Raw genomic sequence first — 16,131 nt, forward strand, 5'->3', positions numbered from 1 at the left:
TACAAGAGGGGGGATTCATTTGAACTGACTGGTTTAAGCCATGAGGGGTGTACGTGCTAAACTACATGGTTTCCCAACATGTTATCAATCACCGAGACTACTGGAGGAGTCATCTGGAACCCCAGGTATTTTCCCTGGCTCATGCTGATTGGTGGTTGATAGGGGGTTGCTATGGGTCCTCACCTAGGTAACTGAGTCAGGGACACCTGGCACTGCAGATCTCTCCTGTTATTTACAGACAAAGAACTCAGCAAGGTGGCTATGTGCCTAGGAATGCTCTATGGATTTTCCCAAGGACAAAGGTCATGCCCCCTACCTCTGGACAGGCCTTGAGGTAGAAGCTGGTTTCTCAAAAATAGAGTCACATCAGTTTCTCACAGGCAGCCATGATTCTGGCTTGTAAAAGATAATGCTCAAGGGGGAGTTGCTGCTGCTCTCACTTTCCTTTGCTTTCTCCCACTTGTTGCTGCTCTCCCTCTCTTGTTGTTCTCTCTGTGCAAGACAGACATTGTCAGGTTCCTGACAATAAGTCTGCTTATGCCTCTGTAGTTGGTGTTCCTGTGTGGTCAGTCCTGCACCACTTTTCTTTCATTGATGCCAGTGACTTGGATACAGGCTCTGAGACAAACTCTCCTCTTGACCCTTTGGGGATTTGAGCTGCTTCAGGATTCTGGGCTGAAGGCCTAGGACACTTCCTTCCATTCACTGAGGGCTCTTTCTGTCTCCCCACACTGGCCTTATTTGGATAAGTGACCTTGCCCTTTACCTCCCATCCTCCTTACACTTCTCCACTCTGGAGACTTACTAAACTTAAGTCTTGGCTCAGCACCAAGACTCACTACAAGTGACCTACTTTCCCATTTCTCCCCCTTGGCGAGTTTCTACTCCAGTCTTGGCTCTATTCTATTTGGGCCTACATGGCTATCTGGGAGAGCTACAAAAGCCCTGATACCAGGCACCAAGACCCTTGACAGGCTTCACAAGCCTGGGACTAGTGAAGTACTGGGTGATAACCCCCTTCTCTCAGTCCCAGAAAGGGTTTAGCCCTGGGTCAGTGAATCATGTGTTGACAACCCCTCTTCACTCTTGTCCCTTCTTATTCTTCTCTGTTTTGTCCTAGAGCCAGGGACGCCTGCTTCTAGCCACTCCAACACTCCAACTTGCCATGGGTATCTCTCAATCCAAAACCCCATCTGACTCACCTATCAGCTGCCTCCTCACCCCCTCCATTTGGCTCCAGATCTAAAGGCCCATCAACTGATTCAATTTTCCACAAAGTCATGGCCTTTCTATGACTTGGACAATGGATACAAATGGCCACCTAATTGCACCTTCATTCTTAACATTTTTGGGGATCTTTACAACTTTTGTGAGTGTTTGGATAAATGGAAGGAAAACCCTTGCATGCAAGCATTCTCTTTTTTCTATTCTAAACATTCCCTCTATTCTTCTTACTCTCTGTGTCAGTCCTGCTGCCCTACATAAGTTCTCCTTGCTCACTCCCCCTTAACCCTTTCCCCATCCCAATCCTACCAGGTTTCCCCTTTTTAACCCACAAGATCACTTTTCACTTTCTCAGCTTCCACTCTATATTGCTCTGCTGCCCCACCCAGCCACACTTCATCACCTTACTCAGATGCACCTTCACCACATAGGGAATCTACCTTTCTCCTGACCTCAACACCACATCTCCTACTCCCACCTCTTCTTCTCCCTCTTTCTTCCCTCCTCATACTCCCCACCTGACAACTTCAACAGCTCCCCTCACTCTCTTAATGGTACCACTCACTCTTCCTCTTCTCCACTAATAAAGTTTCATAAATTTTTACATCCAAATATGGCCTAATTACCGACTGGGAAATAGAGTAAGGTTAAAAAGACATAGGCAGCAATCTCCCTGGCAAGGATACACTGAAGCTAATATTGAAATACAAAGTCAGACTCAGCAGGCTTGATAAGAGGCCTAAGACTAAAGAAAAAAAAAAAAAAAGTCAATTTAATTTTTTCCTTAGCTGCAACACAGAAAACTGACTTCAAACTCACTCTTTCTCTCTCTCACTCTCTGTCTCATTCTCTCATATTGATTTAATAAAATAATTAATGACCATATCATTTTTTCTAGGACTCTTCTTTTTTTAAAAAAAATTCTATATTATTGAACTCATAATTTTGATCCTGCATGCCTAAATTATAATTTATGTTCAGACCTATTTTATGCAACTATAAAAGTTTTTTTAAACTCTGCTTTGCTCAGAGGCCAATTTACAAAGGTTAATTCTTAATCTAATAAATTTTAAAAGTTATAAGGCCTTTACTTATTTGTTCTATGTACTGTCTTGTCTATATGTCTGTCCATCAGAACCAATATACAGAGCACTCATAAACTAAAATTCAAAAAATGGATCTAAATACCTTTGATTCACGATTTAAAGTTCAACTTAAATTAGATAAACAAAAAAGGTAATGATGTCTTCAAAATCACTAATGCAGATGATCAGACAATGGAAAATCTCATTTTCTATTTAATGTTTTAAATATAATGCCCATTGCTTCTAATGTCCATTGCTTCTTATAGGACTTTTTCTTCAATAACAACAACAACAAAAAATGCCTTAGAATGGTAACTAAACTTGGTTTTCATGGGTAACCTAATTTAAAATGAATGAATCAGATTTAACATAAATAAGATAAACATTATAAATATGATTTTTATAAATTGTTGTTCAATAAAAAGTTTAAGATCTCTTTATTTCTGGTCTTACTAAAACCAAGATGATTAAAGGTTAAAATTCTACATTCATACATGTTCTAAAAACTCACAAGATGATAAAATACTGTATTATTTTAACCAAGTGACACCAGACTTTAGACTCCTCAAGGTCAACACTCCTGGACTCTGGACTCTGAGAATCATGCCAGCAATGAGGGAGAAGAAGCCTCTGAGCCAGCTGTAGTGGGTTCCACTCTTCCATCTTCCCTGCATCCTTCACCATTCTCTGCTCTAAGCCTTTCCTTTGCCCTTCTTGCTCTCCTGCCCAGCTGTTACTTGCCACAGAGGTCTTCCAGAGACCCTATTCCTACACAAACAAAGGACCCAAACCCTCCTTTCAACCCCACTGATGAGCCTCCCCCTTACTGAGTTCCACTAAGCCCACCTGCTCCCTCCACACCACCATTCCAAACACCCTTCAGCCCTCCCATTACCCAATCTCACACAGCCATTTGAGAGCCTGCCCTTTTACTCCCTCTTCAGGAAGTGCTGGGTCTGAGGAGGTAGGCAGAGTTCATGTGCCCTTCTCTCTAGGTGATCTCTTCCAAATCAAGAGACACCTAGGATCATTTGCCTCCAACCCTAACACATCTACCAAGGAGTTACAGTACATAACATAGGCCAAAATCTCACCTTTAATAATATGCACGAGATCCTATCCAACACCCTCCTCCCAGAGGAGTATAGATAAGTCTGGGAACAAGTCTGAAACTATGAAGTCCACCAATTGAGACTAAAAAATTTCCTTAGGGGCCAAACAAGAAGGAACAATTTATTACCTGCTTACTGACAGGTTTAAAAGGGCAGTTCATAAAGCCATCAATTATGATAGACTCCAAGAGGTCATCCAAGATAAAAATGAAAACCCCTCTTCCTTTTTAAACCACCTGAATCAGGCTCTACTCCAATACACCAATTTGATCCCAAGTCACTTGATGGTCAGAACTTACTCATGACCTAACTTCCCAACATTAAAGCTAAACTTAAAAAGTTGGAGCAAGGTCCCCTTACCCCATAGGCTCAAGTGCGTGAGGTGGCCTTCAAGGTGTACAATGGCAGAAAAGAAAAGGTGCACCAAGCTAAATATCAAATGCTAACCAAAACATTTCAACAACCTTCCACTACAATCACTACCCCTATAACCCACAGAAGACCCCCTGGATCATGCTATAGCTGTGGTCAGTTGGGCCATTGAGCCAAATCTTATTCCAGTCCTTGCCAACCTCCTAGTCACTGTACTAAATGCCACCAGGTGGGCCATTGAGCTGTTGATTGCCCTTTTGCCCAGTGAGGCAGGTGGTCACACAGCCCCACCACAACACAAGCAGAACCTCTGAGACTAGCTATGGATGACTGATGAGGACTGGGATACCAACATTGAACTAATGCCAGAACCCAGGTAACCATTGTAGTAGCAGGTAGGCTCATCACTTTCCTTTTGAACACCAGGCTACATTCTCAGTACTTGTCCACCTCTACTTCTATGACCTCCATTGTCGTGGTGGGAGGCAAATCATATCAACCACTAAGAATGCCACCTCTTACATGCTCATTCACGAGATCCCTTTCTCCCACTCTTTCCTCATTATTCCCCAATGCCCCACTCACTCCCTTACTAGGTCTAGATAGATCTCTTAAGTAACTATAGCTCATCCATTTCGTTTAATCTTCCATGCTGTACTCTCTCCAAGACGTATCCCCATTCCAACTCCTACTCCTCCTATCACTTACAATAACTCCCTCATCAATACTCTTGCCCCCATCCTTGGTCAATCCCCAGATATGGGACATACACAACCCCTCTGTAGCCACACACCAAGAGACCATCCACATCACACTCAAAAACCCATCTCTTTCCACTCCAATCCCAATAACCACTAAAATAGCCTTAGGGGACCCATCAATTCTCACCTCCTAGTCAAAGGCCTATATCCTGCAGACTCCCCTCATAACACACCCATTCTCACCATCAAGAAAACCCTCAGGTGCCTTCCATTTGGTCCAAGACTTTGCATCCATCAACATAGCAGTAGTCCCTTTACACCCCATTGTTACAAATCCAAACACTGTCTTGTCCTCCACCCCTGCCTCCACAACACACTTTTCTGTTCTAGACTTTAAGGATGCCTCTTTACCCATTCCCTTACAAAAAGATTCTAAAGCCCTCTTTGCTTTTACCGAACTGACCTAGACACCCAGGTATCCATTCAGCTTACATGGACAGTCCTTCCTCCGGGTTTTAGAGATAGCCTCCACCTTTTTGGACAAGCCTTAGCCTGAGACCTCACCTACCTATCTTTGTCACCATCATTCCTCCTCTAATACATGGATGACCTTCTTGTAGATGACCTTCTTTTCTGCAGCCCTTCTGTATACCATAGTAAAACCTACACAGCCAAATTATTAAAATTCTTGGCCTAGCAAGAATATCTCATCTCCCCCTCTAAGGTTCACCTTTCTCTTCCCACAGTCACTTACTTGGGCTTCCAAATAACCCTGCCCACAAGGCCATCACAGTGGATCCCAAAATCTTATTTCTCACCTTCCTGTTTCTACTACCATGGCTGAAGTACTCTCATCGTTCTTGGGACTAACAGGATACTTTAAGACATGGATACCCAGTTACTCTTTGCTGGCCCGACCCCTTCTCAGTGCCACAAATCCTCCCTTGAAGAGCTCCTCATCATACCCATCAACACTTCCTTTTGGGCCCTCCACCAAGCCCTCCTACAGGCCTCAGCCCTTCACTTACCCAACATTGGGAAAGCAGTGGCATTTCTCTCAAAGGCCTTTGAATAGCAATGGCATTTCTCTTAAAGCACCTTGACCCAACAATACAACAATACACCTTGCTTTGGGGTAATAGCCTCCTCAGTCATTTTAATCCAGGAGTCAAAAAAAAAGAAACCTAGCATTTGGGTCACCTCTAATAGTCCTCTCCCCTCAACACTTAACTGAATTACTCTCCTATAAGGGTTCTCAGACTCTGCCCCCTTCCCATATTTTTTCCCCTTCAGATCTCACTGATTGAGGACCTCACTCTAACCTTCAAAACATGCCCACCGCTCAGTCACTTTACTCTACTTTCTCCTCCTAATGACTTTAATCTTCATCAACTTCTCCATTCCAGTTACTCCCCTATCCCTCCCATATTCAGGAAGAACCCTTGCCAACTCCCTCATACACTTGGTTCATGGATGGGTGTTCCTTTTCTCATGATCACCACAGCTTTAGAAGTGATAGAGTGTAACTCCCTACCCCCCAGCACCACCAATCAACAAGCAAACTTAATAGCTCCAACCCAAGCATTCACCCAAGCTAAGAGTTAATCTTTGATCATTTATACAGATTCTAAATATTGCTTTCATATATTATTAGCTCATGCAGCAATATGGAAAGAGTAAGTACTCATGACTACCAAAGGCTCCTCCATCATCAACACTTCATACATCAATGCCCTCCTAGAAGTCTCCCTTCTCCCTTCTATAGGCATAGTACTTTGCAAAACCATCAGTGAGATAATTCCATTATTACAGCAGGTAGCAACCTGGCAAATCAAATGGCCCACAGGCAGCTCTATACCCACTCCCCAACAATGAATCCAACACCATTCTCCTTTCTACACCCCAGACACTTCCCAAAACACATCTGCACCCCCAATACCACACAAGATACCTATCACATCCTCACCTATCTACACCACTTACTTCACCCTAAATTCTCTTCTTTAAGAGACTTTATCAAACAATTTTTAATTGTCACCACAGACCATATCAAATTCTTCCAGGACCTCTCTTCATTCTGAGAGAGATGTAAAAACAAAACAAACAAACAAAAAACTAATCCTTCCTCTAACATTTCATCCTCCCATCCCAATGCAGTTACTCCACCTAATGGCTTGTCCCCTAAATGGATGGGACCATATGAAGTTACTCTTACCACCTCAACTGCCGCCAATCTTAAGGGGTTCCCCAACTGGATACACATTTCAGCTCTCAAAACCTGCCCTCACCTTCACTTCACTGCAATGCCCACAGGGCCACTCACCTTGTGGCTCAAACAGACAAAAGCCTCCAAACTTCACCTGGTATCAGAACAACTCAAAGACCATACAACCCCAGATAAGTGACTCCCTCTTCCCTTCTCATTACTATCAATTTCTTCTCATCCTATGGACAGAGCTGGCCTCTGACCCAGGACTTCCAAGGCCTATGACTCCCACTTTCCTCTTCTAGCTCCTTCAGGACTTACATTTTTAGGGATCCTTTTCCAACTTCACCCCAACTAAAATTTACCTCTTTTCTAAATGCCATTCTCTGCCTAGCCTTCTGTTACCATGTGTTTTCAAGTTTTTACAGAAAACCATCATGGAAAGGACTAAGACCTACACCAATGAAGTGATCAATAAGATGCTTCTGGGATAATATGCTCACTTGAAAGAAGAAACCTCCCTCTAGGACCTGTCTCTGCCCCATCACCACCCCCATGCCAGTAGGAATTAGCCATAAGAAGAAGAGACCTCCATCCATAAGCCACCCTAAGCCCTAGTATTAAAAAAGGGAGGAATGTTGACATAACTACAGCCATTTTCCTTTTCCCACTCCCACTCTATGAACACTGTTCTTTTTCTCAAGAGATAAAGACCAGCAGGTCTCTGTTCTCTCCTTGGGAGATAAAATATTTCTCTTCTCTCTTCTAAAGAAACAGTAACTTGCCTTCTGAAAAATCAGGTGATGCTTGCTGTGCCAGTCACAAAGGCTATACTCGCCCCTAACAGGAGGCCATGATTCTGGCCTATAAAAGGTAATGCTCAAGGGGGAGTTGCTGCTGCTCTCCCTCTCCTGCTGCTTTCTCTCACTCATGTCACTCCCCTCTCTGCATGAGACAGACTTGTCAGGGCCTGACAATAATTCTTCTTATGCATCTATAATTGGTATTCCTATGGTCAGTCCTGCACAACTTTTCTTTCACTCCCACCATCCCCAGCCACATCCCACATGGGCTGTGGGGCAGAGAGCAGATGACCTAGGACATCTTCATTCTCAAAGCACATTGCTGTGGGTGAAGGCAACAGAAGACCAAGACTGAGGGCTCTGCACCTTCAGGGTCCCTCTGCTGCCTATGCCCTCCACACTCCTCCCACCACAGGGATGTGCTTTCTGGATTAGATGTGCTAGCCCTCACCCTTCCAAAGCTCTCTCCCCCCACAATCCATGGAAAATGTGTCTGGGGAAGGGGGTTCATCTCCAAATCCTGCCTCAGCTGACAGCTGGCCTACTCCCCCTGCAGAGGCCAAAACCCAGGGAGGAACAGGGCAAACTGGGGGTGGGGGCAATCAGACACCCAGTGGGCTCAAGGACAGTAGCAGGCAGGGAAGGCGTGGGCAGAATGAGGTTCTCAGAGGCTATCTGGGTATCACTACCTCCCATGGTCTACTTCCTGAGCAGGCAGGCCCTGCCAGGAGCAAGACCAGTTGTCTGGAGCAGCCACTGCAGCCTACCAGCCTCCAGTTGCCCTCTGGCTCTGAGGCCCGCTTCCCCCATGCTTTTGCTGTCACTGCAGCCAGAGCTCCATGCTGCAGCAACTGGAGTTTCAACATGGCCACCAGCAATGCCATCTTCACTGCCGTTGCACAGTAACCAGACTCCTACCACCACCAAAGGATGAGGAAGCTCCTACCTGGATGCCTTGCTTGCCGCTACCACTTCCAGACCCCTCAGTTGCCTTTGCCACCACTGCCATAACCAAACTTCAGACACTGAAGCCTCCACGAATGCCCAATGCCAAGGCTGGACTTCCCATTGCTGCTGCCACCCATACAACTGGACTCCCCAAACCGCCTTTGGACACCTAGCCTTGCTGATGCCTTCCTCGAAGATAGATGCCCCTGGTGCCAGATCCTGGCACTGCCCCTTGTTGTTGGGCACCTCAAATGTGGAACACTGTTGTGGAACACTGAGGAAGGTGCTATACACTTTTGAGTCTCTGCAACCAGACTTCTTTCACAGCCACCAGATGCCTCCACAGGTGCTGTCTACACCTCCAGGCTTGGAGAGAGTGGAAGGCATCTCCTTCCATGCCTCTGGCCTTTTCATCCCTGCCAGAGGATTAATTCACTGACCAGTTAAGGCTCTCATAACTGAAAAATTTCACCTCTAAACTTTCTTGCATTATTAGTTTTTTGGGGAAACCTAGTAACTAATCCATAATACATCTTCATCAAATAGCTTAGCAAGATCTTGTTAACTTGCTGTAGTTTCTACATCAGCACTTGCTGCTTCACCTTGAACTTTTATTTTAAGGAGATGGGCTTCTTGCACCTTCAAACTTCTTCTGGAGCTTTCTCATTTCTCTTGGCATTAGAACAATCTAGATATGGATTTGACTTAAGAGAATGTTGCTTGTTTCATCTGTTCTCCAGAAGATGAAAACTTTTTCTATATCAGAAATAAGGCTGTTTTGCTTTCTTATGATTCACATATGCCCTGCAGCAGCACCTTAATTTCCTTCAAGAACATTTCCTTTGTATCCTTAGTGTGATTAACCAGTGCAAGAGTTACAGATTTTTATTTAGAGTGCAAAACATGAGACTCTTCCTTTTATTTAAACAGTATAGGCCATTACTGAGTTATTAACTGTTCTAACTTCAATATTGTGTCTTAGGGAATAAGAGGATTGTGAGATATAATCCATAGAGCAATAATAACACACATATTAATTTTGCTATCTTATATGAACAGGATTTATAGTACCACATGACAATTAAAATAGTGAATATCACAGATCACATAAGACATATAATGGCCTGAAATGCTCACCACATTTTAGGCAGTTACCTCTTCCCCATACACAGGGGCCTCTATTTCACCTCCTCCAGGATGGCCTGTAGGTGACAACCCCCAAAGGACTCATGTTCTCTATGGGGGCTCCATCTTTACCTACATATTGTTGGTGGTAGCACAGCCTGGTGAATGGATTGAGCAGTGTTATGTCAACATAAAATTTTGTGGCTATAATTACTGACAGTGTCATCATAAACAATAAAAAATTACCATCACAAAAAATAAAACAGGCAATTTCACGGAAGAGTGGGCCTTCTCCATGATTAGCTTTCAATACACCAATGTCACTGTCATGGTTGCAAACACCTGTGATCGTAGAGGCTCAGGAGGCTGAAGAGAAGGATTGTGAGTTCAAAGCCAGCCTCAGCAACTTAGCAAGGCCCTATCTCTAAATAAAATATAAAAAAAGGTCTGGGTATGTGATTCAGTGGTTAAACATCCATGTGTCCAAGTCCTGGTACCAAAATAAAAAGTACACCAATATCTTGCATGCCATCTATGCATATTTCCTTGGGTCTCTCAGAAACATGTCACATTACCCTAGTGCAGCTGGGCTATAGACCAAACAGAAAGGCAGCAGGGAAAGAGACTCGGCCACATGCTTGGAGTGATGGGTTCCTGCTGACCTGAGAGACAGCCCAACATATCCTGACTAGAAGCAGCCCAGATGCCAGGCCCCTCAATCAAGCCAGTGTGTACTGAGTGTTGAGGACCCCCTTGGGGTGGGTCTACAGAAGCCTCTGAGAAAGCTGACCACCAGCTCTCACTTAGAACCTGTTTTCCTCAGCAGGTTTGGTGGGCATTATATGTGCAAATACCGATGAAGTCTCTTAGACATGCAGGAAATTCACAGTAAGTGAACTGTGGATGAGCAGGAGTCTAGTCCCAGGCTGGGCCAGGAACAAGATGGTGGGCAGAGGGCTTGCAACTGCCCACTGAGCACCTGTGCATGGGTCAGCTTCCTAGCCAGGCCCCCTGGTGGAATTCTTTCAAGGGTGTGAAGAGAACAGGACTATAGTGGAAGCACCCCAAGCTGTTCCCCTAAAATTTTATGTCACTTCCCCAGGCAGACCTGAGCAAAGCTCTCCAGGGGACACATGACTGCCACAGGCTTGGGCAGGCACTGCACACATGGAGAGCTAGGGAAAAGGTGGCATTCTCACCCAAGCTCAGGAGTAGACACACCTTTGAGCACCCCTTTCCACTAGGGATGGGAGACATTTGCCTGTCCCTTAAGGAGAGAGGGCACCTAAGTTGGCAGCAGAGGGAGCAGAGCCAGATGGGGAAATATAGGGGCTCCAGGGGACCTGAGCAGGGAGCAACTAGTTGCAAAAGACACCAGCAGTGTCCAGAGTCCTGTCTGTCTCCCCTCCGGGTTCTCATGAGAAAGCTGCCACCTCATTCCACCCACCTGCTGGGGTGGGCTGGAGCTGGTGCCCAAGACCCCTGCCAGAGTGCCCCGGCTATCAGGGTCCCCAGGAGGCACAACCCTGGCCAGCTGCCCACCACACCCCACACAAACTTCACACACACACACACTGGCACTGCCATAGAAGCCCAGACTGGAAAGCTTGCAGGTGGCCCCAGAAGCTGCCCTCCTAACTTCTTCCAGATTTGGACAGACCTCCATCAGGACTATGGGTCAGGGAAATTGGAAGCACAGGATTGAAGCTGAGAATAGCTGGCTGGGATCTGATCGCCTCTCTCTAATAAAATGGGCACAACTCAGACATCAGGTGGGAATGATTCCTGCCCCACCTTCCCTGGGACTGAAAAGACTCCAGGAGGGGAGGAATCTAAGGATTGGCTCAGGCCTGAAACATGGTGACCAACAGTGAGGAAGGCTGTTTGGAGAAGCAGGGCCCACAGAGGCCAAAGGTGTTGACTGTCTAGCCACCAGGCCACAGATGGGGACTGTAGGGCAGACACTTCTCCTGGGGCTGTGGGAGCAGCGCTCAAGAGTCTCAGTTTTTTCCTGCACAGCCTTATAGGCCACCATGAACTAAGTGTACCACAGGTTGTAGGGGCTAGGAATATTATTGAACCTCTTAATAAATCAAGTCAAACTAAATAGACTTTCCAGTTCACCTGCTGGCCTCTGTGCTTCTTCCCAGCCCCCCACCCCAACCTGCCTAGAAACCCAGAGGGAGTGGCTTCCAGCAGTGGATTAGCTGGCTCCAGGGTTTCACCTAAAACCCCTCAGGGCTCTCCTATGACCTCAGGAACTCCAGCCAGGGCTGGAGTGGCCTGTATGATCTGTCCAAGGCCAGTTTCAGTCTACCCCACCCCCAGACACTGGGCTGCTTGAGAGGGTCAAGCTGGGCCCCTTGGCCTCTTCCTCAACATCTCACTAGAGCCATGGGCCTCCTGGAGCCAACCCTGCAGGGCCTCTGAGCCAGCTCAGGCTGCAGGGAATGAATCTTCCCCTTATATCCCTAGCACACTCCCCCAGAAGAGTGCCTGAAGGGCTTTTCTTGGAGCTCTGTGTCCTGGTAGGGACAGCTGTGTGCAGGTTATAATTCAGGCTTCTGCTCTGTGTGCTGGGATAAGTTACTTCACCTCTATGTGCCTCTTTCCCCATCAGTGGGATGGTAGGATCAGTATCTCCAGAATAAGCTGTGTGTTTGGGGGGCAGGAGGGTGTGTCTCCACTTTCCCCTCCAGGCACAGTGCCCCCACTGCAGACACCTCTCTCTTGCCCAAGGAAGCCCATTCTCTAGTCCCTCAGAAAGGTGAGGAACTTGGGGCACCACCAGGGGCCTGTGTAGGATGTGGGCTCACTGACCTGGCCCACCTGCACCAGCAGCAACCCAAGCAGCCCAGTGGTTCCCACTGCACTCCCCTGGCCAGGCACCTGGTGGAGTTTTGTCAATTACTAATGACAGCAGAGGTGGCTGCACTGGCATGTGGGTGAGTGGCAGGTGGGTGGTGGGCGAGGAGTGTGGAAGGATGGCACAGCCTGCTCCCTGCCTCCCAGCCAGGGGACCAAGCCCCTCAGCTTCTGATACCAGAGGCCAGTGTGGGCTGGTGGTGAGGTCCTGCTTGCCTAGCTGGCTTCCTCCCTTTCTTAGGCTCCTCCCCACCTTGCAGAGGGCAGCCTAGATAGTGGCAGGCCTGGGGAGCAAGTTGAGGGCCAGGACAGAGCAGAGAGACCAAGGGCACCTGCAGGAGGGGAAGGAGGACACTGGGGAGCTCAGACCCAGGAAAAGGCCTGGCTGTCTGCACTCCTGCCCAGGCTGCGGGGAGCTGGGCATGGAAGGCAGCTTGGGTGCTTTGGGTTTTGTTTTTGGTGATTTAAATTTCCTTTGTGTTTTGTTCTAAACAAAGTGATAAATGTGCACAGTTTGGATGATCAGATAGTTCTGTAGTGCTTGGGATGGAACCCATCTCCTCTTCTGTAGCTCCCTACTTTCTCCATCCTCCTCCTGGTATTTAGACTGGTTCTTTTAATATTTACTTCTCAGTAGCAATGTTGCTTCTGCTTTTTCCTTTTCTTTTCAGATTTATAAATTACCCATCAATATCCTGCTATGGAGGGTCAAAGTTTGTTCTCTCATGGAGGCCAGATGCACACACATGTGTGCACATACACAGTACAGTCTTCCTGATTCCTCCCATCCTCATGAATCAGGATTCAGTGTGTAGGAGATGTTTCTTTGCATACATTGGTCACTGCTGAGTAATACGTTGTAATTAATCTCTGTACAACTTCTTTTTTTTCCTTAATAATTGGGGGGGTGTTATTCTCTGTGTACGTTACTTATTTATCCCCAAACCCTGCCATGGAATATGAATCATTTTTTGTACTGAAAATATCAGGCCATCTATGCGCTTATTTTTTTCCTGGAGCCTGTGATAGCCACCCTCCAAGATGGCCCAGTGATCTGCCCTTCAGGAACTTGTGTCCCTGTCCTTCTGCATGACACAGTGTGTGTCTGTATGACTAACAGAGGATGGCAGAAGCCATGGCTCTCTCCCTGGCTCCAGGTTTAGGTTACACAGCACACTGTATCTCTTGTCTTGTTGGTGGTCATATTTTCTCTCTCTCTCTCTCTCTCTCTCTCTCTCTCTCTCCCTATCTATCTCTCTCCGTCTGTCTCTCTCCTCTTTATTTCCCTCTTCCATTCTCTCCCTGTCTCCATTTCTGCCTCTCTTTTTCTCCCCAACTTTCCTCTTCCTCTCTGCTTTTCTCTCTCTCCCTCTCCTCTTTTACTTTCTTTCTTTCTTTCTCTCCCTCTTTCTCTCTCCTTCTCCCTGTCTTTAGCTACCTCTACCTTTTTCTGTCTCTCCCCTCTTCCTCTCTGACTTCTTCTCTTGCTCTTTTCATTTTCTTTGAGGGAGGTCCCCTGCCCCACCATGAGCCACTCTGTGAATGGGTCCACTTGGCTAGGATTGTAAGCATCCTGCCATTAGCCATGCTAGGATACTGTTTTGGAAGTGGTCTTTCAGCCCCCATCAAGACTTGGGAGGACTGTGCCCTGGCCATCCTCTTGACTGCAAGCAACCCCATGACACCCGGAGCCAGAATCCTCCACCATTCTGCTTCTGTCCCCCCAAAACTGTGCAATAGTAAACCTTTGTTCTGGGATAACTTATTACACAGCAAAAGATAAGCAACACAGAGCCATTTGTCCTCAGGCACCCATATGTCTTGGTCACCTTCACACCTGCTGCACCAGAAGGGACTTCTCTCCACTCCAGCCTGGTAAGTTCTTCCACCAGCTTCTGGGTGGCATGCCCTCCTTCCCACATCTCGCACAGCCCTATATTTTGGACAGCTCTCTGGTTTTATCCTGAGTGGTAAGAGTGCCAGCCCACCATGATCTGCCTCAGAGCCAGCACCCCAGGCCTGATCTTCCAGCAGGAAAACCTGGAAGTGGAGCTATTTTGTTAACTTCCATGAGTTCCTAAAGCACATGGACACATGACTTCAGGTGTCTATCAACAGCCTTGATATGAACTGCACAGTTGCATGTTGAAAATCCAGCTGCCTGGAGGGCCTGCTGGTTCCTAACTCTGGGCCCACAGTTCTATGTGGGTTGAGGCCACCTGTGCTAGGCAGCTTTCTGTTATTGTGAAATAATAACTGAGAAAATCACCTTAAAAAGAGGGAAGGTTCATGTTTCCAGAGGTTTCAGTTCATGATCATCTGTTCCCATTACTTTTGGGCCTGTGGCAGGTCAGCACATCATGGCAAGAATGACACTGCTCACCTCATGGTAGACAGAAAGAAAAAACAGGAAGAGACCAGGGGCCCACTCCCTCCTGGAGAGCACACCCCTAGCAACCTAGGACTGCCCACTAGGCCCACTTTCTACAGGTTCTACCACCTCTGGATAGGGTCATGGGCTGGGGACCAAGCCTAACACATGGGCCTCTCAGGGACACTCAAGGTCCAAACAATGGCACCACTGGGCTGGGCTGTTGCCTGGGCTGCGAGGTGCTGTGGAACCTCCTGCAGTTTCACTAATTATCAGTTTCTGTTAGCTTCCCCTGTCCATGGCCTCTAGCATGGGCAGTGGACCCCTGAACACAGAATGGAGCCATCCTCAAGCAACTCTGCTCCAGGCCTAGCCTTTGACCAGGTTGTCATCCTCCCTGGGGACTCCTCACGGGCTCTCATGTGGGTGAATCCTTGAGCAAGAGTGTGCAGGTGTACAAGCCAAGTCATCCTGTGTGTGATCAGAACTCCAGGTCACGTGTGACAGAAACTACCTGAAGCAAAATTGACTCCTGTGCGTTGACTCCAGGGTGAGCCAGACCCTGCAGGGCCTGGCTGCCTCTTGGCTCTGCACCAGCCCTGCCCCATGGGGGCTCAGCAGCAACTCCATATTTCCTCCTTCCTGCATCTAGGGACCCCACGCATGGGGATGTTCTAGCTGAGTGGCTCCAGCTAAAGCCACAGATAGTGCACATGTCACTGTGGCTTGGGGCCAGAGTCAGGGGCAGAGCCAGCCTCTACCCACCCATTGAGATGCGGTTTCTCAGTGTAAAATCAAGGCTCTGTTGCCAGAGGAAAAACACCAGGGGAAACTGAGGCTGGGGCATTCTGCAGAAGTGTAGAAGCTCAGGGGACTCATGAAGCTTTATTCCAAAGCCCTAGTAAGGCACCGTCTCCTCCCACCAGTACCGTGTTCCATCTCCTAGTAATTCTCTTCCAATGCCAGCAGGGAACAGTGTGATTAGGGCCACATTATTAACTTGCCAATCTCATTTCTGGGGCACAAATGCTAAAGGCTTAGGCAACCCACTGGTAATTTGTCTCCAGGACAAATTACTTGGGTATCTATTAAATATCTGGGGAAATGTCAGGCAGGACCTGTCATGCTCCTAGAAAGAGAAAGCCAATCAACTGGAGCATCAATTGGATCTGGAATCAGCCTCCAGCAGGGCCAAGAAGGAGGCCTCACTGCTCCCTCTACTGGAACCAGGAGCACTTGGCATGCGCTCTGGTCTCTGCTACCTCATTAATTCCTTAGTCACCTGCCCAAATGAGTCCTGGCTGAAAGAGGGGAACAGA

General features: G+C 47.1%; 1 long non-coding RNA gene across 7 annotated transcripts in view; it reads left to right on the forward strand.

Moving 5' to 3' along the window:
• The window catches only part of LOC131423271 (uncharacterized), a 57,886-nt gene that overhangs the window by 16,444 nt on the left and 25,311 nt on the right, over nucleotides 1-16,131 (forward strand). For 6 of the 7 annotated variants that reach the window (XR_009224611.1, XR_009224610.1, XR_009224609.1 and 3 more), the window contains one exon: nucleotides 14,250-14,316. The exons of the other annotated variant lie outside the window; for it this stretch is intronic. This is a non-coding gene — a long non-coding RNA (uncharacterized LOC131423271). The remainder of the gene's footprint in view (nucleotides 1-14,249; nucleotides 14,317-16,131) is intronic. 7 annotated transcript variants of the gene reach the window in all.

The sequence above is a fragment of the Marmota monax genome, unplaced genomic scaffold, assembly GCF_021218885.2.
Source record: "Marmota monax isolate L192 unplaced genomic scaffold, Marmota_monax_Labrador192_F-V1.1 WCK01_AAM20220418_F8-fsc00497, whole genome shotgun sequence".
In the NCBI taxonomy this organism is placed as follows: Eukaryota; Metazoa; Chordata; class Mammalia; order Rodentia; family Sciuridae; genus Marmota; species Marmota monax.